The 25,183-nt window shown below is 49.3% G+C and overlaps 1 long non-coding RNA gene across 1 annotated transcript; it reads right to left on the bottom strand.

Annotated features, from left to right (window-relative positions):
- Positions 1 to 24,661, bottom strand: LOC142907500 (uncharacterized). The gene is made up of 2 exons (XR_012931053.1): positions 23,648 to 24,661; positions 1 to 969 (listed from the first exon to the last, which is right to left on the bottom strand). It is a non-coding gene; the product is annotated as an uncharacterized LOC142907500 (long non-coding RNA).
- Between the last annotated feature and the right edge of the window lie 522 nt (positions 24,662 to 25,183).

The following is a 25,183-nucleotide window of genomic DNA, read 5'->3' as shown; positions in this document are numbered from 1 at the left end:
TTGATGCAAGAATGTTTATTTTTGACCCCAATGCGATTTCATCAACACATTAGACTTTCGCGAGTACAAAATAGAATAGCAATGCATGGTGCTGTTTTTTCTGTTGTATTTTAATTACTTAGATTCGCTCGGTGAGGGTACATGTGGAGTGTTTTTAACGTATAAATACGTCACCGACTCTGTTTTTTTTCTGTAAAGTCACGTAGGTAAAAAATTAAACTATATTAAATCACACACCCTCTTGTCACACACAACACCTCTCTCAGACACAGACAAATATCCCCCGTTATACTCTTTGTTTTTTTTTGTAAAGTCACGTAGGTAAAAAAAGAAAATAAATTAAAAATTAAAACAACTACATTAAATCACGACGTTCTCACCTGTTTGCAAATAAATATTTAATGGGAACTAAACCTAGACCACTCCTATTTAGACGAGAGACCACCTTGTCCATCATTCTCGTGCCGTTATCTCTGTTATTGATTGAAAATAGATAACTAATCCCCTCCAGGTAAAACGTGAAAAAATTATGAATTAAATGCTCTGTTATAAGTAGCAGCATATTCTCACAAATAATAAATAGAATTAACATAAAGCAATCACCATAAACTTCGCAAAGCCCGGACATCCGAATGTGAAGACAACTACATCAAAAGAGTGTAAGTGACATGTGTGTGAAGAGAACAGGACCGGCTGCTAGAACATAACCCAACACTAGGGCAGCACAGTACAGGGCAACTTGGAGACGGTCCCCACACCGGACACCGGAACGTGTCCGACGAAGGTAGGGGATGAAGAAACGGCCTCACTGGCCGTCACCGTATCCGCACGCCCCGCGAGCGTGTGCGCGACGCCGGTCCGCTCTTCCGTGCCGCGTCGGCGTCAGAATCGGCGGTGTGCTGGCATGTTTCCAGTCCGCCGGCCAATCCGCCAGGTGAGGCGCCGCTGGTGGAATTACTGGCGGGGCATCTGCAGGCGCACACAAAGGCATGGCATCGCTCGCGCCATCACAACTCGTGCGGCCCGGCTCGGCGGACACAACAGACACCTGGCCCCTGAGTAGTGGAGATGAGGGGATTGCGGCCAGCGCGAGAGAAGAAAAAAAATAACCACAAATTCAGACGCGTTGGATGCACAACCAACGCCGCGATAAACCCAAATACAGTAGAACTTCGGAGATGGAATGCACCAGAACCCGAACCAATTGGTGTTGGAATAGCCGTCTGGAACGAATTAAGTTTGATCTCCGGGGTACCCCTGTATCACCTTCACCCACACAACACGGGTGGCAGGGTTCCCCGACCCCCAGCCACCATTCCATCCACTAGAAGATGATGAAGCGAAGACGGAAGAACCGCCTAGCGCTCACTTACTGCACAACATGCACCCTAACAACGGAAGGATACAGTCTCAATGCAACCGGACAACGCCCGAACAACACGAATCACCAGCCTGTTGCAACGCGCCTCGGAGTGTCTCGATCTCCAGGCTGGCAGGGCGAGCCTACAGCTCCAGATGCACCACGGAGGGTCTGAACCTCCGGGCCGCCAGGTCAAGCCGTCCGCCGTAGCACGACGGGACCACACTCTCCGAGCCATGTGAGCGCACAGCCCCTACTAGGCTATCCACACCACGGAGTGTTTCAATCTCCGGGCGGCCAGGTCAAGCCGTCAGCCATACCATGACGGTACCACAACTGACATGTCAGGCACGCAACACCCCCTGGACCATCCTGGTCAGGATCTGCGCCCCAAGAAATTTGACAGCCAGCACCACAATTCCAACACTGGCAGCATGTCACCATCTCGATTTAAATGCTCCGTACCAATGACGGCAGAGCCACCAACCAAGGCAATCATCCCCCGCACAACTGCAATCTCACACCCTCACAACACATACAAATTGATATTTGCATTTCAAAATGCCCCTCAACATTTACCATGGGACTCGGGCATTCCAATTTGAGGAGCAGAAAAAAAAATTAATACACAAAACGCCCAATAATCGTCGAATGGGGTAATACAGTATATGCAGTCCATGCAGTCTGCATAGAGCCAACCATCTCGAGCAATGCTCCATACAGTCCATACACTGTTAACAAACACAGCACAGCTACACATTAACAATGATGAACAAGCCAACCATCTCGAGCAATGCTCCATACAGTCCATACTCTGTTAACAAACACAGCACAGCTATACATTAACAGTTTTCCACAGTCACACGGTGACAACTCACAAGCGAAGCTCCATACTGTATACCTAAAACAATCGCGACTCCGCAACGGCAACCAACAGTGTCAACAAATCATTAACTCGGCAATCCACTGGATCTTAAGATAACTCCCCGACGCTGTAATGAACCAATAATGTACACGCGGACACCCGGCACGAACGCCACGGACAGACGCAAGTTATCAAAATCATTTGGACGCCCCGCATACCGGTGGGGAAAACAATAAAAAAATAACATTAACTCACAACCCGGCGCACGCCGGTGTGTGTCGCGTCACGCCTCGCCTGACAAGCTGTGACGAGCGGAAGACGGCAGGGTGGAGCGCTGGGATGCCCCGAAGAATCTTGCATGCCAACACGGACTCCTCTTGCGACTGCAGCCGCCGCCCGCGCTCGAACAGAAGTCGGGGCGCCACTTGAAGTGTGGAGCTCAGCCTCTACAGGTGTTGACGTCGGCGGGAACGGCATTTTGGCGGGAACAGCGCCCCCGCCAAAATGGCGGGAACGGCGTTTTGGCGGGAACAGCATCCCGGCCAGCCGCCGAAATGGCGGCCCCACCGCGGCCCCCGCATGCCCTCCGGGCCTCCCCCGCCAGCCCCCTGCAGCGACGATGGCATCCTCTCCTCGCGGCTCCTTCCCGTGCCACAGCTGCTTTAGTAGCAGGCTGCGCACCATGTGGCACTTCCAAAATGGCCGCTCCTGACCAATGCTCCGCCGCGATGGTCAAGATGGCGGCGGCCTGCCACGTGGTCGCTGGAGGACCTGTAATGGAGGCCGTCTCCCCAGCGTGCCCGATGTCCTCCACTGGTGCGGTAGACACACCAGCCGTGGCCGCAATAACCGGGGCGACGGAGCCCGGGGTCGTCCGGTCCCAGGTCACCGCCTCTGCGTCATTGGTAGACGCAACAGGTGGGTTCTGCCTTTTCAAGAGCATCGCCTTGAAAAAGTCCACTTCTGACGCCAGTTGTTGAGGCGTAAATGACGACTTGGAGGCAGATCTTCATGTAGGGGCTTGCGCCAGCTGTTTTATTAAAGACTTGTCTTCGGACACGACTCCGTGTACTGCCCCCTCACTGCCTACGCTCCACACCCCAGGGTAAGGGTACTGGGGAAGTCCCTAGCACCCGCAGGCTACCCTAGCCTGGTGCCAATTTCCCCACAACCTGGGTCCCATCGCTCCCCCAGGGTAGGGGTACTGGGGAAGTCCCTAGCTCACCCCAGGCTCCCCGGAGCCTGGTGCTAATTTCCCCCTACCCTGGGTCCCAACTTCCAACTTCACCCATTCCTGGTCTTCCGCAACGACCCTGAACCCGTGACGGGTTCCAGCTTAAATCCCCCAGGGGGACATGACGTCACTGTCCTGCCCCCTGTCCATGACGTCACCATCCGTGACGTCATTGTACCAGAGGGCAAGCGTGACATGACGTCACTAACTCCTACTCTACAGATGTATTACGTAGGTAAAAAATAAAACAACAAAAATCACGACGTTTCGGCCACAACACAAGCGGCCTTCATCAGGTGAAGGGATCAGGCTGTCTCGAGGACAGCGCTGGAGTGAAACACAGCCACGCTCAGACCGCGACCTTTAAGCTGTGTGCGAGGAAACAAGGTGCCTTGACAAAGGAATTAGCATAAAAAATTAGCTTTTAATTGGCCGACTTAGCATAGAGGAGGTGTACGTGCGGGTGCATTTGCCGTTTGGCGAGGGGGGAGGGGGAGTTTACCTATTGATGGTGTGTAAAGGGAATTTTTAAGAGCTTCGAAAGTTTGGGGTACCACTACTTGAAAAATATACTGTACCATTGAAAATTAGTTTAATGTTTGGTTGGATTTAGAACATCTTTCCAATGGTTGCTTAATTTGAAACCATCTTCTCGGTTGAAATTGTGTCTGTGTTTGTAGATCTGAATTGCCTCGTGAACAAATCTCTGATAAAAACCCGTGGGTTTGCAAAGAACCTTGGTTTCGGAGAAAATTATATCGTGATCACCCACAGCGTTGTAACAGTGATCAGCTACGGCAGAATAATTCGTTTTGCCGTGTTTCAAATCTGATTTGTGCTCGCGAATTCGGTCAGAGACATGTCGCTTTGTCTCCCCGATATAGCAATCACCGCAGGTACAACTCATTTTGTAAACCCCGGAGTACTGTAAGTCAGGAATGACATCTTTCACGGATGGGATCAGATCACAAATTTTGTGTACTGTATTGAACCGGACCTGGATCTTGTGTTTGTTTAGAATTCTGGAAATCTTTTTAGTAACGCCTACTATATATGGTAGTGTGATGGTTTTGACCGGAGTATCAAGTGGTATTTTCTGTATGGAGGGAAAAACAGCTTGGCGGTTGGTACGGTCAGAGTATCCATTCCTTTTGAGGGCCAGGTGTACATGTTTTAATTCACTGGTCAGGTGGTGTTGGTCCGAAATGCAATGAGCCCTATGGTATAAAGTTTTGATGAGAGAATTATTTTGGGTTGGGTCGTGGTGGGAATCAGGTTTCAAGTAGGAATCTGTGTGGGTGGGTTTCCTGTAGACAGAACGCCCCAATTAGCCATCAGGTCTTCTCTCAAACAGATCATCTAAGAATGGTAGCTTGCCATCTTTCTCCACTTCCATGGTGAATTTCATGGCGGGATGTCTGGAATTGATGTGGTGTAGGAAAAGGTTCAGAGCTGGGAGGTCACGTGGCCAAATGACGAAAGTGTCATCCACATATCTCTTCCACAGGGAAGGTCTGAGGGTGGAAGTCTGGATGGCGTCTGATTCAAATTTCTCCATGAAAATATTGGCTATCACTGGTGACAAGGGGGATCCCATGGGGGTATCCTCATTTTGTTTGTAGAAGGAGACATTCCACGTAAAGTAGGTATTGTTGCGGCAGTGCCTAACCAGTGCAGGTGTATTGGGGTCTAGTCCATGTTGGACCAAATTTTCAATTATTTCAATGGTATCAGGTACTGGGACCTTGGTGAACAAAGAGACCACATCGAAGCTGACAAGGATATCGTCAGGGGACAGTACAACATCTTTGACCATAGACACCAATTGGGCTGAGTTAAGTACTGCTGAGGCGGTCTTGCCAGTGAAAGGCAGCAAGGTATCTGACAGAAAACGGGCTAGTCTATAGGTAGGGGAGTTGATCGTGGATACGATGGGTCGTAGTGGGGTGCCTTCTTTATTAATCTTGGGAAGACCATAGAATCTAGGGGGTCTTGCAGTAGAAGGTTTTAGGGAGGGACGTTTAGTTGGGTCGATTAGGGAGGTCGAACTTGTGATGATCTTGTTGGTTTTTATCGCTAGGCTATTGGTAGGGTCATTTTTAATTTTTGAATAACTTCCATCGTTGAGCAGAATCTCGATTTTGTTGTTGTATGAATCTTTATCCATAAATACAGTAGCGTTGCCTTTATCGGCTGAGAGGATGACTATATCACTTGTTTTTTTAAATTCGCGCGTTCAGAGCGTTCATTTTTGCTGATGTTACTAATGGGTTTCTTAGCATTCCTAAGAATAGTGGCTATTTCAGCTCTCGCAACGTCTGCTTGGATGTGTCCTACGCCTTTGAGGGATACATCGACCTGAGAGATGATATCATATACTGGTATGTGTTTTGGGGTGACATCAAAATTCAGTCCCCTAGCCAGTACTGCTTTCAGATTGTCCGAAATCGGGGTGCTACTCTGATTAATGACGATTTTGTTAACGTATAGTTTTGTTATATGTGGAACTGGGTTCTTCTTTGATAGGTGGTTGAATTTAGAAATCAGGTTAGCTTTACATTTGACTGACAGTGAATCAGCAGAAGAAGCAGTCATGTTTGTCTACGTGATTCCAATCAGAAGGTGACATTTTTTGTGTTAACATAAAATGAGCTTGTAGGAGAGTCCTGTCTAAAGTATCGAGTTCAAATCGGAGTAGCCTTCTCCTCTCTGAGATTAAAGATAGGCTGGCCTTAAACAGAATCTGTTTAGAATTCGGAGAAGATACAGCAGCAGAAGTGAGTGTGAAAGCGATGGGTATTACCTTGTGATCGCGGCATCTTTTGAGGAAGGTCAGCGTCTCGATGAGCTGTGACTTCTAGTCCCGTTGTCAGTTAAAAGCTATAACAGATAGGTGAAATCCCTTCCCGTAGAGGTGATCAATTCTAGATTTAAAGCTTTCGTGACTGCAAGGATCCATACTCTTTGTTTCTATTCAGTAAAGTCACGTAGGTAAAAAATAAAACAACAAAAATAACGACGTTTCAGCCACAACACAAGCGGCCTTCATCAGGTGAAGGGATCAGGCTGTCTCGAGGACAGCGCTGGAGTGAAACATAGCCACGCTCAGACCGCGACCTTTAAGCTGTGTGCGAGGAAACAAGGTGCCTTGAAAGATGTTCTAAATCGAACCAAACATTAAACTAATTTTCAATGGTACAGTATATTTTTCAAGTAGAGGTACCCCAAACTTTCGCAGCTCTTAAAAATTCCCTTTTCACACCATCAATAGGTAAACTCCCCCCCCCCCCGCGCCAAACGGCAAGTGCACCCGCACGTACACCACCTCTATGCTAAGTCGGCCAATCAAATGCTAATTTTCATGCTAATTCCTTTGTCAAGGCACCTTGTTTCCTCGCACACAGCTTAAAGGTCGCGGTCTGAGCGTGGCTGTGTTTCACCCCAGCGCTGTCCTCGAGACAGCCTGATCCCTTCACCTGATGAAGGCCGCTTTTGTTGTGGCCGAAACGTCGTAATTTTTGTTGTTTTATTTTTTACCTACGTGACTTTACTGAATATAACCAAAGAGTATGGATCCTTGCAGTCACGAAAGCTTTAAATCTAGAATTGATCACCTCTACGGTGAGGGCTTTCACCTATCTGTTAGAGCTTTTAACAGACAACGGGACAAGAAGTCACAGCTCATCGAGACGCTGACCTTCCTCAAAAGATGCCGCGATCACAAGGTAATACCCATCGCTTTCACACTCACTTCTGCTGCTGTATCTTCTCCGAATTCTAAACAGATTCTGTTTAAGACCAGCCTATCTTTAATCTCAGAGAGGATAAGGCTACTCCGATTTGAACTCGATACTTTAGACAGGACTCTCCTACAAGCTCATTTAATGTTAACACAAAAAATGTCATCCTCTGATTGGAATCACGTAGACAACATGACTGCTTCTTCTGCTGATTCACTGTCAGTCAAATGTAAAGCTAACCTGATTTCTAAATTAAACCACCTATCAAAGAAGAACCCAGTTCCACATATAACAAAAATAGACGTTGACAAAATCGTCATTAATCAGAGTAGCACCCCGATTTCGGACAATCTGAAAACAGTACTGGCTAGGGGACTGAATTTTGCTGTCACCCCAAAACACATACCAGTAGATGATACCATCTCTCAGGTCGATGTAGCCCTCAAAGGCGTAGGACACATCCAAGCAGACGTTACGAGAGCTGAAATAGCCACTATTCTTAAGAATGCTAAGAAACCCATTAGTAACATCAGCAAAAATGAACGCTCTGAACTCGCGAATTCAAAAAACAGAAGTGATATAGTCATCCTCTCAGCCGATAAAGGCAACGCTACTGTAATTATGGATAAAGATTCATACAACAACAAAATCGAGAATCTGCTCAACGATGGAAGTTACTCAAAAATTAAAAATGACCCTACCAATAGCCTAGTGATAAAAACCAACAAGATCATCACAAGTTCGACCTCCCTAATCGACCCAACTAAACGTCCCTCCCTAAAACCTTCTGCTGCAAGATCCCTAGATTCTATGGTCTTCCCAAGATTCATAAAGAAGGCACCCCACTACGACCCATCGTATCCACAATCAACTCCTCTACCTATAGACTAGCCCATTTTCTGTCAGATACCTTGCTGCCTTTCACTGGCCAGACCGCCTCAGCAGTACTTAACTCAGCCCAATTGGTCTCTATGGTCAAAGACGTTGTACTGTCCCCTGACGATATCCATGAGCAATACCAAATTAAGCCAAGGGCCTCAAAACCACCTAGACTCTATGGGCTACCAAAGATTCATAAAATCGGCATCCCATTACGACCCATAGTCAGTACAATTGGCTCTGCCACATATCAATTAACAAAATATATAACTAAACAAATACAGCCCTACATCGGTAGGACATCTTCATTCATAATAAATTCAGAACATCTTGTGAATGTGATTAAAGATATTAAACTTAATCCTAATGATATTTTGGTAAGTTTTGACGTGATTTCTCTATTCGATAAGATTCCAGTGAACGAATCGCTTAAATTACTTGATACACTAGTAAAGAATACAGGTTTACCAAAAGATATTCCGAAACTTGCTGACCATTGTTTAAATAACACTTACTTCTTATGGAGAGGGGATTTCTTTAAACAAAAGGAAGGAGCAGCGATGGACTCTCCTTTATCCCCTGCTATAGCAAATTTGTACGTGGAAAACTTTGAAATAAGAGCACTTGCCTCGAGCACATTAAAACCATCTTTTTGGTTTAGATATGTGGATGACACTTTGGTTGTCTGGCCACATGGTAAAGATTCACTTAATGATTTTCTAAATCATCTCAATGCAAAAAACCCGGCCATCCAGTTCACCATGGAAATGGAGGTGAATAACACACTCCCATTCCTAGATATTTTGCTTGGACATGGCCTATACGGTAAAATAACACACAGCGTTTACAGAAAGCAAACGCACACTGATGCCTATCTGAATGCAGATTCGCATCATCATCCAGCTCAGCAATCCTCTCTTATCAAGAGGCTCATACATCGGGCTAAAACAGTGTCAGGTGGTGAAAGTCTAGTGAGAGAGATCAAACACGTTAAAGACACACTACGACAGAATGGCTACAATAATGCTCAAATTGACAGAGCACTGAATGCCAAATCACGATCGCAAAGCAATACTGCTGAAAGCGATCAGATTGTTAAAACAATAAAATTTCCATATATCTCAGGAGTAACTGACAAATTATCCCGTGTTTTGCAAAAGCAAAACATTACAGTAAGATTTGGTACAGTACACAAAATTCAAAAACTATTATCTTGCACTAAAGACGCATTACCTAAATTATCAACAGAAGGTGTATAGCGGATAAATTGTTTATGTGGCAGATGCTATATTGGACAGACGGGACGTAACATCAGGGTAAGACTAAAAGAACATCAAAGAAATATTAAATTATCTCAAACACAACTGTCGGCAGTGGCAGAACATGCTTGTCAACAAGGACACTCAATTGATTTTGATAACGTTGAAGTGTTGTGTAAAACTAATTATTATTGGCAAAGACTAATTAGAGAATCCATTGAAATTGAGAGTAATAAAAATAACTTTAATCGCTCTGACAGCTACAGGCTTAGTGCGGCCTGGAAGCGTATTATTAAACAATACATATTACAATTCCTTATAGGGGAAACATACTAATTATCGGATTACTAACATAGCATATAATCACTGACACACATTACAACTAATTACTAATCTACAACTCATTACTAATCATAACCATTGACTGATTACTAATCGATTACATAATTACAATACTCCCCCCCCCTCCACCTCAATTCACTGCACCTGAAATGAGTTAAATGATGACGTCACCCTGCTGCTCTATTTAAGACCGGGAGCAAGCGAGGGCTTTACCATTCTGTCGAATTGCCCGATGCTGCTGGAGTAATTGCCAGCGAAACGCGTTCCTGTTCTTCCTGACGCACTACTGCGGCGCTCGTCGGTGTCCCGTGGGTTCTCCAGCCACCCCGGGGTGTGCGAGGGCCCCAGGCCGGGTGGTCTGGGGTGGCCTTGTTGCCGGAGGGTGGGGGAGCCACAGGCGCTGCGGGAGGAGTGACCCCGCTGCAGCGAGCACGTGGAGATGGCGGGGATGGAGACGGAGTCGCGGCGCACGTCGCGGACCAAGGAAGGCGCCCGGGGTGCTGTGAGCGACCGGAGGAGCGGCGCGGGCCCGTCTGGTGCAGGGGTGATGTTGGGTGAGGTGCAACGAGGGAAGAGAGTGGAGGGGGTGGATGGGCTGGAGAGTGCGGGGAGGGAGGAGTGGGGAGGAGAACGAGGGGGAGTGCCGGGAGGATGGGGTGGGAGTGCCCCCGACCAGAATGGGGAGGAAGGGGCAGGAGAGGCGCCTGCAGCCTAGGGGCCGAGGGAGGGGCAGTCGAGGGAGAAGACCGCGGGCGCTGGCCCGGTGGGTGTGGGGAGGCCCGGCGGAGGAGCGGGGAGGTGGCGCAGCAGAGCTGGGGCGGGCCTGACCCTGATGCAGGCCAGGAGGCACAACTGCGTGCGAGTCGAATTCAAGGAAGATGTGGAAGAGGGGGTGACCCTGGACAGGACGACCTTCGTGAGGTCGGTGGTGCTTGGGATGCTGCGGGTGGAGGTGGAGGACCTCTATTGTTTGATTGCTCTGCCGGGGGGGGAGGGCGTTTGATGTGAGCTTCAACACCAACATTCTGCTGCAAAATTTCCTTGCCCGTTTCGAGGGGAAGGGAGGGGAGAAGCCGCTGACGTCCATGAGAACGCGGTTACTGTCGGACCTGGAGACAAAGGTTGTGACCGTGTTCCTTTATAATGAAGTGTTGTATGATCAGGACGTGGAGGTGTGGCTGAGGCAGCATTGTGTGGTTCTGTCAGGTTGCAAGAAGGTGCTGGATGCGGCGGGGATATGGATGGGGGCCAAACAATGGAGGGTGCGTCTGAAGACGGAGGGGGGGGGGGGCACTGAGGCACGTCCCGAGCGCATTGAACATTGGGGGGAACAGGGGCTACGTTGTCTATGCGGGACAGCCCAAACTGTGTAGGAGGTGTGGGGGAGGGGGGCACCTGGCAGCAGCGTGCGTGGCACGCATTTGTTACAGGTGCAGGGCGCTGGACCACACGGTGGATCAGTGCGGGGAGCCGGCCCTTTGCAACCTGTGCGGCAGCAGAAGGCATTTGTATAGGACCTGCCCAGAGTCCTAAGCTAACAGGGTGCGGGCATATCGGAGTGGACAGGTAGAGGAGGCGGCAGAGGAGGCGGCTGGATGGGAAGCGGGCCGCGAGCACGGAGGGGAAGGGAAAGGGGAGGTGGAGGAACCACGACCCCCCGGGGAGGGTGAGGGGGGGGGATCTGTGGGGGAGGGAGCACCACCACCACTGGAGGGGGAGGAGGGGAGGGGAGATGGAGAAGAGGACTCGGAAACCCTAGTGGGGGACTGGGCAGAGGTGATGGGCAAGGAGGAGGGCGAGGAGGGGCAGCGGGTGGAGGAAGAAGCGGATGACGAATGGGAGGAATCGGGGGGCAGAAAAAGTAAACTGGACAGAGTTCTGAAGAAGCTAGTCCCCAGCAAGATCCGAGCCTCTCAGGATCCTCGCCGGATTCGGGGGAATCTGGGTGAAGCCCCGGAGGTTGAAGGGGAGAAAAAAGGTGAAGGAGAAGGCAGACAAAGGCAGACGGGGGGAGCGCGCACCGGAGTCCGACACGGAATAATGCATGCCTCGGCATGGACATATCTGTAGCATCTGTTAATGTGAGAGGAATGAAGGGGAAGGGAAGGAGGGGGGCGATCATGTAGTGGCTGCAGATCACCAGACGTGACGTAATTTTCCTCCAAGAATGTCACCTACCCTATACCCTAGGGTCGGAGGCTCTGCTGGACGAATGGAAGGGACACTACATTTGGTCCGGCAGCAACGGGAACAGATGTACAGGCGTGGTTACCCTCCTAGGAAGAAGGGGAATGAGAGTGGAAGGGACCCAGGAAATAATACCGGGTCGGCTCCTCTGTGTAGATGCATCTTACCAGGGTGTGGAGCTACGGCTGATAAATGTGTATACCCCGGTACAATGTATGGACAGGACGGAGGTGTGGGAGAGCCTGGCGGGCCTACTGGCCACCAGGAGGCAGGTCATTGTGGGGGGCGATTTTAACTGCCCGTTATGTCTGGCAGATCTGGCATCGTTAAAGGGGAGGAGGAAGTTGGATTCCTCTTCCAGGAAACTGAGGGAGTTGATGGAGGACTTTGGGATGGTGGATACGTTCAGGAGGGTGCATGGCACGCGGCCAGGGTTCACGTGGGCGGATAAGAGTGGGGGAACATAGTCACGTATCGACTTTATTTTCGTCTCCGACAAGGTGAATGTGGGAAGTGCGGGGGTGGAACCTTTTCCCCTCTCGGATCACAGAATGGTGGTGGCGGGGCTTGTGATCCCAGGTGGGGTGAAGAGGGGGAAGGGTGTGTGGAAGATGAATGTGGGCTTGCTGGTGGATCAGGAGGTGGCGGAGGACTTCACGTGAGCATATACCAGCTGGAGGACGCTGCAGGTGTGCTTCCCCACGAGGGTGGAGTGGTGGGGGCAGATAAAGGGTAGGATAAGAACGTTCTTTCAGCGTTATAGTAGAAGGAAGGGGGTGGGTAGGGAATTGAGACAGTGGAACGCTAGGTTAGAAAGGCTGTATAGACTGCTAGAGCTAGGGTTCCCGGTGGGAGAAAGGATAAACGAGTTGAAAGGGAGGGTACCCTCAGTCCTGGAAAAGAGGACTAGGCAATTAGTGTATACGGCGAGGGTCAGGGCAAGAGGATAGGGAGCAGTGTACAAGATTTTTCTTTAAGGCGGGTAGGGAGGGAGACAATGAAATGAGGGAGCTGGTTAGTCCTACTAGGGGTAGACAGGTGACAACGGAAGGGATGATTAGTGTAGCAGAGGACTTTTATGGGGAGTTGTATGAGAGGAAAGGGATAGATGGGAGACGGAGGGAGGAGCTGCTGGGGGCATTGGGGAAGAGGGTTGAGAACCCGGAGGCGCTAGTCGAGAGGATTCGATGGGAAGAAGTGGAAGGGGCGGTGAAGGGGCTGAACAAGAACAGGACCCCAGGCCCAGACGGGATCTCAGCGGAATTCTACATAAAATTCTGGGAACTCCTGCGGGAGGGTCTGGTCACGTTGATTTATAAAGGGAAGGGGGATCGTAGGGACCTGGGAAGTTGGAGGCCAATAACCCTCCTGAATGCGGACTACAAGATCGTGGCAAGGGTGGTCGCGGGGCGACTGGGGAAGGTGGTGGGGCCGGACCAGACGTGTGCGGTCCCGTGGAGGAGGATCGCAGACACTTTGGTGGTTTTGAGGGAGGTGATTGAGGGCGAGAGAGAGAGGGGGTGCCCGTTGGGGATCCTAAGTCTGGACCTGGACAAGGCCTTCGACCGCCTCTCTCATGAATTCATGCTGGCGGTGATGGAGAGGATGGGGGTGTGTGGGCCCCTGGTGGAGTGGGTGAAGCGACTCTATGAGGGGCTCAGGGCCAGGCTCCTGATAAATGGGGAATGCTCCGGGATCATTCCAGTGGGATCCGGGGTGCGGCAGGGATGCCCGATGTCCCCAGTACTATTTGTCATGTGCATGGAGCCTCTGGCGCAGATGATCAGGAATGACCAGAGGATTAGGGGGGTGGTAATACCGGGGAGCAAGGAGCAGGGAAAGGTGACCCTGTACATGGACGATGTGGCCATGCTATGCAGGGACGTAGCATCGGCATGGAGGGCAATGGAGGGGATGGGGAGGTTCTGCGCGGCCTCCGGATTGAAGGTTAGTGTGGGGAAAAGTGAGCTGATGGTGTTTGGAGACTCGAGGCTTTTCGAGGGTTGGCCGTCGGAACTGAGTCTACAAACAGAGGGGATAAAGATACTGGGGGTGTTCTTCTGTGGGGATAGGATGGGGGAAAATAGCTGGGAGAAGGGGGTGAGTAAGGCAAAGGGCTGTCTCGGTAACTGGGCTGGGAGGCGGCTCACGATGGCCGGTAGGATTATGGTGGTAAATACAGAAATATTACCATCCCTAAACTACTTGGCGCAGGTTTTCCCGCCAGGTGGGAGGGAGGCTAAGGCCTTGACCTCGGCGATTTTCAGGTTTATCTGGGGGGGAGGGATGGAGGGCCGTGGTGTGTCTGCAGGTCCGGAATGGGGGGAGGGGTGCCCCAAATGTGGGGTATACCCTGCAATCGACTTTTGTCTGCAATGCGCTGCGGCTGTTCTTCTCTGCTGAGCCGCGGGGCAAGTCAGCGTGTTATATGAGGTATCGACTGAATTGCGGGTTGTGGGGGCTCGGGATGACTGGGATAGGAAGGAGCACTCCTTTGGACTGGCGGGGGCGCTGGGTCAGCGACGTGGTGGGGAGCTACGTCGGGCAGCACAGCCTGAACCGGTGGGGGGGCCGGTGGGCTCCCAGAGAGGTGCGGACTGTGGCGGAGAAGGAGGAGGCCTGTGACGAGGTGGCCGGTGCGAGGAGGGAGATGCACGGGAAGATTTGGAGGAATGTGCTGTCGGCAGCGCTCACGAAGGAGCAGAGGGACCTATCATGGCTGGCTGTCTGGGAAAGGTTGGAGACGCGGGGTTTCTTGTACAGCCGCCAAATGGCGCATACCCCCAAGTGCCTGAGGGGCTGCAACGCGGACAAAACTGCAGCGCATGTGATGGTGACGTGCCCTTTTGCCCACGAGGTCTGGAGGAGGAGTAAGCCGTTGCTGGCCCGTTTCGCGCTGTCGAGGGTGATGGCATGGGACGTCATGTGGGGAGAGCTGCGGGGGGTGGGGAGGGAGGACAGGGACCAGGTGTGGGCTGTAATAGGAGTGACGAAGGAGGCGCTGTGGAAAGCGCGAAAGGAGCTGGAGGGGTCCCTGATGTCCCCGTTGGAGACATGTTATGTTGCGAGGAGATTGTTAGAAAGGGTGGTGGAGGTGGACCGGGTGAAAATGGGGCGCGATGCCGCAAGGGAACGATGGAAGTGGCTGCTACCCAGGGTGGGCTAGGGCGGTTGGGGGGGTGGGGGAGGGCAGGGGTGACTCCGGTCCAGAGGATGGGTCGGTGGCCGAGCGGGGCCTTTATGGCGCGAGCGAGGGTGCGGCCCCTCGGTTTTTGCTTTGTTTTGTTTTTGTCTCCGCTGAGATACTGAATAAAATTTAAAAAACCATAATTACCAGCGAAACGTCGTACCCAAACTGTAAATGTTGTGGATTCACTCTTCAACACACCGGTGGGCTAAAGTAGTGAATTATTTGTCTCTTGTCAACGTGACACTTTTTTGCTGATTGGTCATGTCGGGTCGTGGAGGGTTACGACACATTTATAAATAACACGATCTAACCCAAAAACCTTTATTATGAATAATATTGGTCGCGAAAGCCTACGTGTTAAACTGAGAGGCAACTTAGTTTTTAAACACCCGGGTACTGTATGTCTGGAATCACATCTTTTACAGAAGGAACCAGATCACGGATTTTATGTACTGTGTTGAATCGGACCTGGATCTTGTGTTTATTCAGGGTTTTGGAGATCTTTTTTGTGACCCCCGCAATGTAAGGTAAGGTGATGGTTTTGAATGGCTCCTCAAGCGGATCCTTCTTCATGACTGGAGTGATGACTTTGCGGATTGTGTAGTCGGAGAAACCATTAGCCTTGAGAGCTTGGTGTACGTGCTTGAGTTCACTGGCAATGTGTTCCTGGTCGGAAATGCATTGGGCTCTATGGTATAGAGTCTTGATGAGGGAGTTCTTCTGGGATGGATGGTGGTGGGAATCCGGTTTTAAGGTAGCATCCGCATGGGTAGCTTTTCTGTAGACAGAGTGACTCATTGAACCATCAGGTCTCCTTTTAATTAGGACATCCAAAAAGGGTAGCTTGCCATCTTTTTCGACTTCCATGGTAAATCTGATGGCAGGGTGTATGGAATTGATGTGGTCGAGGAATTGGTCTAGAGCAGGCAGGCCATGTGGGCAGATGACAAAAGTGTCATCCACGTACCTCTTCCATAAGGTCGGGCGTAGAGTGGCAGTCTGGATGACGTCAGTTTCAATTTTTTCCATGAACACGTTGGCTACAACCGGAGATAGGGGGGAGCCCATTGGGGTGCCCTCAGTTTGTTTGTAGAAAGCTCCATTCCAGGTGAAGTATGTGTTGGTTAAGCAGTGTCTCACCAGGGGTGGTACATCAGTATAAAGTCCTTGATGAACCAAGTCTTCAATGATTGTGATGGTGTCAAGTACAGGAACTTTGGTGAATAAGGAAACCACGTCAAAACTGGCAAGCAGGTCGTCTGGGGATAGGGAAATACCCTTGATTGTCGATACCAGATGAGTAGAGTTTAGTACTGCAGAGGTGGTTTTTCCAGTAAAAGGTCGCAGGATATCAGACAGAAAACGAGCCAGTTTGTAGGTGGGGGAGTTGATAGGGGAGACGATAGGACGAAGGGTGTATCTTCTTTATGTATATTTGGAAGGCCATATAATCTTGGTGGTCTGGCCGCAGAAGGTGGATTTACCACTGGTGATGATGCAGATAATGATGATGAATGCATGGGTAGTCCACTCACATTCGTGCATAATCAGGTGCACGCCCACTCCCCTAGTCACCCCTCCACTAATCTCACTCCTCGAGTCACCCCTCGACTCACCTCACCCCCATTCCCCGAGTCACTCTCACCTCGACTTCTACACTCTATCGCTAGTCGCCCTGAGGAGGCCCAACTCCGGAGCCTCCCCTAGTGCCACGTTCACTCTCAGCATGAACATCGTGTGGTGCCACCCCCTCCTCTGCTGCATCCCTGTAACTCTTCCTCCGCCATTGTGAGAATCAGCTCCACGAAGGGCCCCACGCTGTCCCCGTCCCTCAATGGACTCGTGTCCTTTGTTGATGAAGGCCATTTCATTAAATAATGAGAATTAATTATGCACCCACACAGGTCACCAAAGTAGCCTCAATAGACATGTTAGGGCAAGTTGTGGATCCTTGTGCTGTGGAACACACGAGGGGGTGGTATGTATTTTGTATGCTGAACTTCTTTTGCACGGTACGTAGCCAACCATGCTAATCGGAGGTGCAGGGGAAGGACATCAAACTCAGCACAAAAAGTAGTTCTAAAGAAATTAGTTTTCAATCGAGATGTAAAAGTGCACAGCTCCAGTGGCTTCCTGATATCAGAAGGAAGAGCGTTCGAGACGGCCGCAGAAGCTCTTCTGAAAGCGCGATGCAGCGACCGTCTTTGTTCGATGGTTCACCAAAATCCGCTGTGGGGATGTGATGTGGCCAACACCATGCACGCGGCCACCTTTGTCTCTCCCAATTGCTGATGTTTATTATAGACACTGCACCAGGTACTCTTTAGAGGGTGAGTCGACCGAGGGAAGGTCCAGGACTGGGTCACACAGACACACACACACACAGAAATGATGCCCTATGTCAAATCCAGAGGCTTCTAAGAAAATGGAGGTGTAAGACGGACACAGCTATTACATGGATGAAGGTGTAATACAGATATTTGTGTTAAGGTGGTGCTGCTCACCTGAAAACAATAACAAAAATCCCACCACTCATTCATCTGTTTAATCTTTGATTGGAAAACGCTGGGCGAGACCTGCGACATTCGAGTGAGCTCACCTACTCGCTCACAAACACACAACACTCAACCCAGTCAATCAACATGTTACACACCCTAAATATGACCCGCCTTGTCCTGGGGAAGACCTGCAACATGCTACTTAGCTCACCTCTTCACTCACCTACTCACCCACTATTGCTATGTCATCCACACACCCACACACTCGCTTATCTTAACAGACCTCAATAATTGACATTTAACTCCTGAAGATATTGCTACATGCAATAAAACGCGAGTGATTGAGTGATTGATTGAATGTGTAAGTGAGCGTCTGGTTGCGTGAATGAGTGAGCATGTGAATGCGTGTGTGAGTGTGTAAGGTGAACGGTAGTGTATCGGCGAATGTGCTGTGCTACAAATCTGGTGATCCGAGTTCAAATCTCGCTCGCCAGTCTATGGGTCTCTGTGTAAGTCTTTACCTCTCTGTAGGTCTATGGGTCTCTGTGTAAGTCTATACCTCTCTGTAAGTCTATGCGTCTCTGTGAGTCTACGGGTCTGGTAAGTTTACTGGTCTCTGTGTGAGTCCATGGGTCTCAATGTGAGTTCATGGGTATCTGTTATCATCATGTGTGTTTGAATGAGTCGATGGCTCTGTGTGATTGACTCCAAGTCTCTCTGTTCGAGTGAGTTTATGGCTTTCTGTGCGAGTCTATGTCTACGTGACTTTACCGAAATAACCAAAGAGTAATTCCTGCAGTCACGAAAGTGCCAAATCAAGTTTGAGTCTATGTCTCTCTGTGTAAGTGAGTACAACATATCCTTGCTTAACACGGGGGTTGCGTTGTCGAAAATTGCTGCTTAAAGCTATTTTACGTCAAGCAGAAAACGTTTCTACAAGGAAAAACGGTAAAGGGGGAGACTCCGTTTTAGCACAATATAACTTTCATTATTATTTTTAATTGAGAGTACAGTACACTGTTTTCTATGTTTATTTTAAATGTGTTGTGTATATGTAGAAGATCTATCTTATAATCTTTATTTATACTGGAGGAATCTAAAAAGCCCTTTTTCACAGATTTCCAGTTGGGGTGGTACAGAAAGTTACAAAAACAAACGATGCAAAAACACAATCGAAGTGAAAAGTATAGGAAAGGTAAGCAAATCACAAAAAAATAAAAATTAACTATTTTTTATCTTACCTAGTAAAGCCCTCTAAGCTATTAGCTTCTATTTCAGAAGCGAATTGGCGACAAATGATAGATGAATGAAGTAGCTTATGACGTGGAAATTTATAGCAGCCAAATAATAATAAAAAATTGTGTTACATTCATCAATATACATACAAAGGACATGAAAGGGAGATATGATGAGTGAAAACTATAAGGGAGTGAGTGAGATGACACTACACACAGATGCTGGAACAAAGGCTGAGGAAGAGGATGACACGCCATGTAACACAGTGCGCACCGGTACAGCATCAGCTCCCAGCAATACAGAACAACGCTGCCAACACCCACACCACTCATAAGAGCAGTCCGTCATGTGCTACTCGAGTTATAGTGGGTGTGGTGTGCGCTAAGCGAAACACATTACATAAAAGACGAGGATGTACTGCATATAGTCCTCTACATGAGTCTATGTCTCTCTGTGTGAGTCTGTGCGAGTGACTCTATGGTTCTCTGTGTGGGTTAATCAATGGTTCTCTGTTTGAGTGAGTATATGTGTCTCCATGTGAGTGAGTCTATGGCTCTGTGTCAGTGAGACTTTGGCTCTCTGTGTGAGTGCTCTCTCTGAGTGAGTCTATGGCTCTCTGTGGGAGTAAGTGGGTCTCTAAGGCCACCACCATCTTGCTCCCTGCCCAGTGCGTCCACCTGGTTGAGCTGCAGGAGTCTATTGTCCACCGCTCCAGACCGCACAGATATCCAAACGTCCACCTCCAGCACAGACACCAGCAGATTCTGAACTTGGTGGTGGAAGTAAGGACACGAGAGGGGTAATAGTCAACCACCATTACCACCATCAATACCACCATTACAACCACCAAAATCACCGCTATCGTTAACACCACCATCAATATCACCACCTCCACCACAACGATCACAATCAAAATTACAATCACAATACTCTTTGGTTCTTTCGGTAAAGTCACGTAGGTAGAAAAAAATAATAGATCACGACGTTTCGATCGCAACACAAGCAACCATCATCAGGCGAAAAAATATAGCGAGAAAGCTGCTGAAACACGAAGTTATATTGGCTTGAGATAAGCTCAGCCCAAGGGTAAGTGGGAAGGGGCTAGAGGTAGAATTTGCATGTAAATACAACACCACATCGTGGAAAAAAAAAGAGAGACAGACACCGAGAGACATCCACACACAGAGAGAGGCACACACAAAGAGACACACGAGAGACGCATATAGAGAAAAACACACCGGCAGAGAGAGACACCCACACAGGTAGATGCAGAGAAAGATAGACACAGAGAGAATTACATAATTGCCCATGAATTACTATGGTGTGACAATGCCAATTTACAATGTCAAAGGGAACATCAATGAATGGTAAATGTGGGGTAATATCCCCAGAAGAGCATGTAGACTACATTAAAAATTAAAATAATCAGGCAATATAATATCACATATGGGTTCAGTTTAAAGTTTACTTACGACAAATAATACTGAAATAATTGTGCTCCATAGATTATCTTAATGGTCACGTTACATAACCATCACGGAATCACTTAAGCTGACCATTTAAAAAGACGTTAATTGCAAGATGTTGAGCAAAGGAAATTGTTTGGAAGCTCATCTCACACTAAGTACATGTTACTATGAATCTAAATCTGCATAGTTCTCGATCAGCAAAGTCGCAAACATGTTTTACCACAAGCAAGGGGTTCTGTGTAAAGCTGTTAAGCAAATTAACCACTGCACACGGTTTTAAAGTTCTCTGCCTCAAAGACAGCACTCTACCAAGTGTCACGACGCAGCTGCACACGCCACATGACAATAGGCGGAGTGAGTGAATCTAAGTAGACACTGACCCTGTCAAAGGGGATCCCATGTCTAGAGTATTTGTGGCTGGTGCTACACATTTCTAACGTGATTAGCCATTTAGCTGATCTATCATTTGTGGACAGGTCGCTTCTGAAAAACAGCCACATAGCTCAGTGGGTCTCACCTGGTAAAATAAAAATAGTTTACAGAGTTCGTTCTGCCTCAACGCGTGTTTTCATAACGCCATTTGGATATGGCACGATGGATGTATTAGGGAACACGTTTTATAACGCGAATGCTAAGTGGATATAACGCGATTGAGTCAACAGAACCACGTCGCGCGAGTAGGAATGTGCGGTTGTACGGCTGCCTGGGCACAGCGTCACACGAGGCATTGGGATGCTGCTGGATGCTTCCTGATGCTCCCCACGCGCCTCAGTCTTTGTTCAGCCGACACACGCATCTCACGTTATCACGGACTGTGCTTTACCCTGTATTAGTCATTGTAACGAGGGAGTTTACACAACGCGGTGTTATTCAGCAACGCAACTACCGCGTTATAGAACACTGCAGTAAATATTGTCGCGGTGTGGAAGGAGCAATGAACGTCATCTTGTGGCATGGAAAGGCATCGCAGCCCTAGCGAGCAGCCAGAGACAAAGCCTGCACGCACGGCAAAGTTGTGATTGACCCGGGGACTATTAGCAAGTGACACGTATGGACTAATGGTTACTCTAAATGACGATGTTGACGTTGGTTATAACGTGCTACAAATATGCTGAACGCACATCGCATTAGCTCTGACAAATAGCGGACTTGTTTTAAAGTTATCGTTTACAATGGTTAATTTGTATATCATGCCAAGTGAGTAATTTGCGTGTGGACCCTGACAGCGGCACTCAATGTCCAACTCTTGCGAATGCTCTCAGGGGATCTTTACCGTGCGCTGCGTTCACTCACTCAGCCCCAATCTCCCTGTCGTGAACTCACCACTCACCCACTCACTCACCTCACCCTTCAACTCACTCACCCTCCTCACCTATTAATTCTCCTCATTAACTCACTCACCCTGCAATCCACTCCCTCACCCCCCCCTCCATCACCCAGCACTCACCACCTGTCCGTGACCACCTCTCCCGTGCCTACAACCACAAACACCACCACCACCTCTCCCGTGCCTACAACCACAAACACCACCACCACCTCTCCCGTGCCTACAACCACAAACACCACCACCACCTCTCCCGTGCCTACAACCACAAACACCACCACCACCACCTCCTGCTGCTGCTGCTGTCGCGGTCTCCGCGTGGCGCCGCGGGCCCAGGGGGAGGCCTCGCGGCCCAAGAGCGGCGCCACGGCTCCCCCCTTCCCGCTCCTGGCCCCTCCCCCTCGTCCCTCCTGGCCCCTCCCCCTCGTCCCTCCTGGCCCCTCCCCCTCGTCCCTCCTGGCCCCTCCCCCCGGCCCCCCTCCGCCCCCACCCTGCACGGCCCCGCCGCCCATTGCAAGAATGGCGGGAAGCGGTCGCGGGGCCGACCGCGCGCCGCCTCTCGCGTGATTGGCTCGCTTCGCGTCACGTGGGGAAGGCGGAAGAAGAGTATGGGGGAGGAGCTGCACGGTTAGGGGCGGGGCCGTGGAGTCACGTGGTTGGCAATGATTGACAATAAGTGGGCAGGGATGGCTCTTACGTCAAAGCGTACGTCACATCCGGTAATGACGTTGGTATAAATAACACGCACCTTCGTGACGTGTCTCACACTTGTTTCTGTCCCGCGTGCCGTCAACACGAGCTGAGCATGGCGCTGCTGATCATTGGCGTTCTGCTCTTGGCCCTGCTTGGGATGGGGATCTTCATTTATCTTCGTTTTACGCTTTCTATCTCAGACTTTCACCGCGAGACCACGACGCTGCAAACGGACAGGATGGGCCAGCAGAATGTGGAGCTCTGTCAGAAGAACAAGACGCCCCATCTGAAGCTACAGCAGCAGGAGGAGTTGATGGAGAACCGAGAGACTCTCCAGAGAGAAAACAGGGGCCTGGTTCAACAGCTTAAAGAGCGCCAGTTGGAGCTGGAGTCCACGAGAGTGCCTTACTGCGAGCGTGCGTCTCTCCGTGCGGATTTTCTCCGAGACTGCAATGCAGCACAGCGGCAAATGTCGCTGCGCTGTAAAAAGGAAGGTCTCCGTAGGTCGCTGCGCATCCACCTGAGGGAGTTGAACTTCCTGAATCCACAGAGAGGGCAGGAGCAGTTTAGGCTGCGCAGGAAGCTGGGCGTCACGAGGAAAAGTGGCACGGCGAAGAGAAGATGCGCAAAGAGTGCCGGCATCTCAGTAGACAGCTGAAAGAGCTGAAATGCGCCATTTCTCAAATTTACAAAGATGCCATCACCAACGCCACTGCCACCGCCGCTGCCACAGCTGCCACCACCGCCACCAAGCCCAAGAAATGAAGAGATGTATTAATTGGGTCCGAAAATGGCTGAAACGCAAGTCGACCATTTAAAAACATTGGGGCAATTTTGAAAATGACAGCGCCCCAATTAAAACATTATTCACAAAGACAAACGTTCCCCGTATAGAATCAAGAGACTATTGGGGCAAGTGCTATTAGCAAGGAGCAGCACCTAAGAAGGCCTCCACAATACAATCACAAGCACAAACACAAAGGTCCCCCATGTAGCCTCAACACACTGTTGGGGAAAGTGTTGTACAATATATATTTATCTATGTTTAACTTATTTTGCATCATATGTAGTCAACCATACCAATGGGAGGTGTTGTTAATGAATAGTACAACTTTTGGATTCCATTACAGAGAATCGTTAGTAAGTCGAACAGTTCATAAGTCTGAATAAAATAGTGTACTGTATTTAAATTCACATACTGGAAGTGTTGTAAAATGTATTACGGTTTAACCAAAAATTGGAAGCATTGTTAAAGTCATAAATAACACGGAATATTATACATTTGCAAGTAATACTGTAATAAATACTGTATGGTAAACAAAAAATAAAGTTACGTAAATAGAAAAAAAATATGTTTTTATTGTCACTTACCTTGAGTCTGGATGTGGGCCCGTTTGTCGGGAGGGGGCATAATGAGTCCCCATAACTGCACACGGTGGGGTTGGGGGTGAACGCCCGCAAGCACACACACACACACACAACAGCGACAGTCATCCCCCGAATAGCCTAGCCAGAATGTTGGGGCAAGTGCTGTTAGCCAGCAGCGCCTATGAAGGCTGGAATGTCGCACGAGGGGGTGAGTGGACAGCACCACGCCCGGCTGCCTTTGTCTCCCCAGTGGTGATATTTACACACCACACCAGTCACTTATTTGAGGCTGAGTCGATCGACAGAAAGCCCAGCAACCATTAATATAATCGTTAAAGGTGTTGGTCGTGAGTGGGAATCGAACTGGGATCGGTGGGATGGTAGACAGTGTTCACCATTGCACTATTTCTCCCCACATACACACTCACAGGGGTATATGCGTCCGTGCACACACGCACAATAACAAGACAATAATCGCCATTTGCCCCTAAGTGGCAGTGACATCACCACAGCGCTTGTGCGGTGCTTGGTGCATTTTGAGGTCACTTGAAGTGTCAAAGGCTGGCTGGCAGGAAGTCATGAATAGACACAGGTACCATGGGTTGACTTAAGGTGATGACGGGCAGATGCAAAAACCGTGCTCCCCACTGCCAACTTTCAGTGTTTCAGTCGTATAGCGCTCTGCTCATTGTTATGAGTGCCGCTCCGCTACCCTACGCTATTGCTGGAGGGCAACTGCCTCCACCTCCCCAGTAGAGTCTTTCATGAACCTCCTCCACATAGGCCTATCGCGACACTGCTGCTACCAGTCATCAGCAAGTTCAATCAGCTCCACATCCTTCTGTACCACATCAGTCCATCTCTTCTGTAGCCCATGCCGCGCCTGTTTAGCATGATCTATCCGCCCAAATTGAAGCTGCTTGGGGATGCGGTGACAGTGCATATAGACTTCATGACCCAGCCAATGGAGCCTGACTTGCCGGAAGAGCCCACTGATGAGCCTTTGTCCAGATATTTCAGGAAATTTTGGCCTCCTCACACAGTCCAGTCTGGTTAAACCCTGGATAGATCGTAGGCAGGCTAGACCAAATGTTTCAAACCATTGCAGATAATCCTATAGAGAGAAATAAGGGAAGGCATAACTGTGGTCCAGAAGACATGAAGGTTTGTATGGAGTAACAGATCAGGTAGCTTCCATACAATGTTACGCAGCTGATGAAAATATGTCGCTCGAATGATTCGAAGTGAGACCTCGGTTACCAAAACAGAGTTGGTCATCAGCAAACTGCCCAAGTACGGAAATATCTCCACTCTCTCCACAACTGCCCCAAAATACATGGGGAATTGAGGGAGGGGAGCATTTTGATGATGTAAAATACCCAGGGAGGTGATTTGTTTTTGTGGGGCTGATGGTAACTGCCCATATTTTAGTAGCATGTTCCATGTTTAGATGGAGTGTCTCCAACTCCTCCTTAGAGTGGGCAGTAATCACCAGATCATCACGAAAGCTTTAAATCGAAATTTAACCGCCTCTACGGG

Source organism: Petromyzon marinus, chromosome 79 (assembly GCF_048934315.1).
Source record: "Petromyzon marinus isolate PM22_M1 ecotype Great Lakes invasive population chromosome 79, UKy_Petmar_22M1.pri1.0, whole genome shotgun sequence".
Classification (NCBI taxonomy): domain Eukaryota; kingdom Metazoa; phylum Chordata; class Hyperoartia; order Petromyzontiformes; family Petromyzontidae; genus Petromyzon; species Petromyzon marinus.
This window is presented reverse-complemented; position numbering and strand designations above follow the sequence as displayed.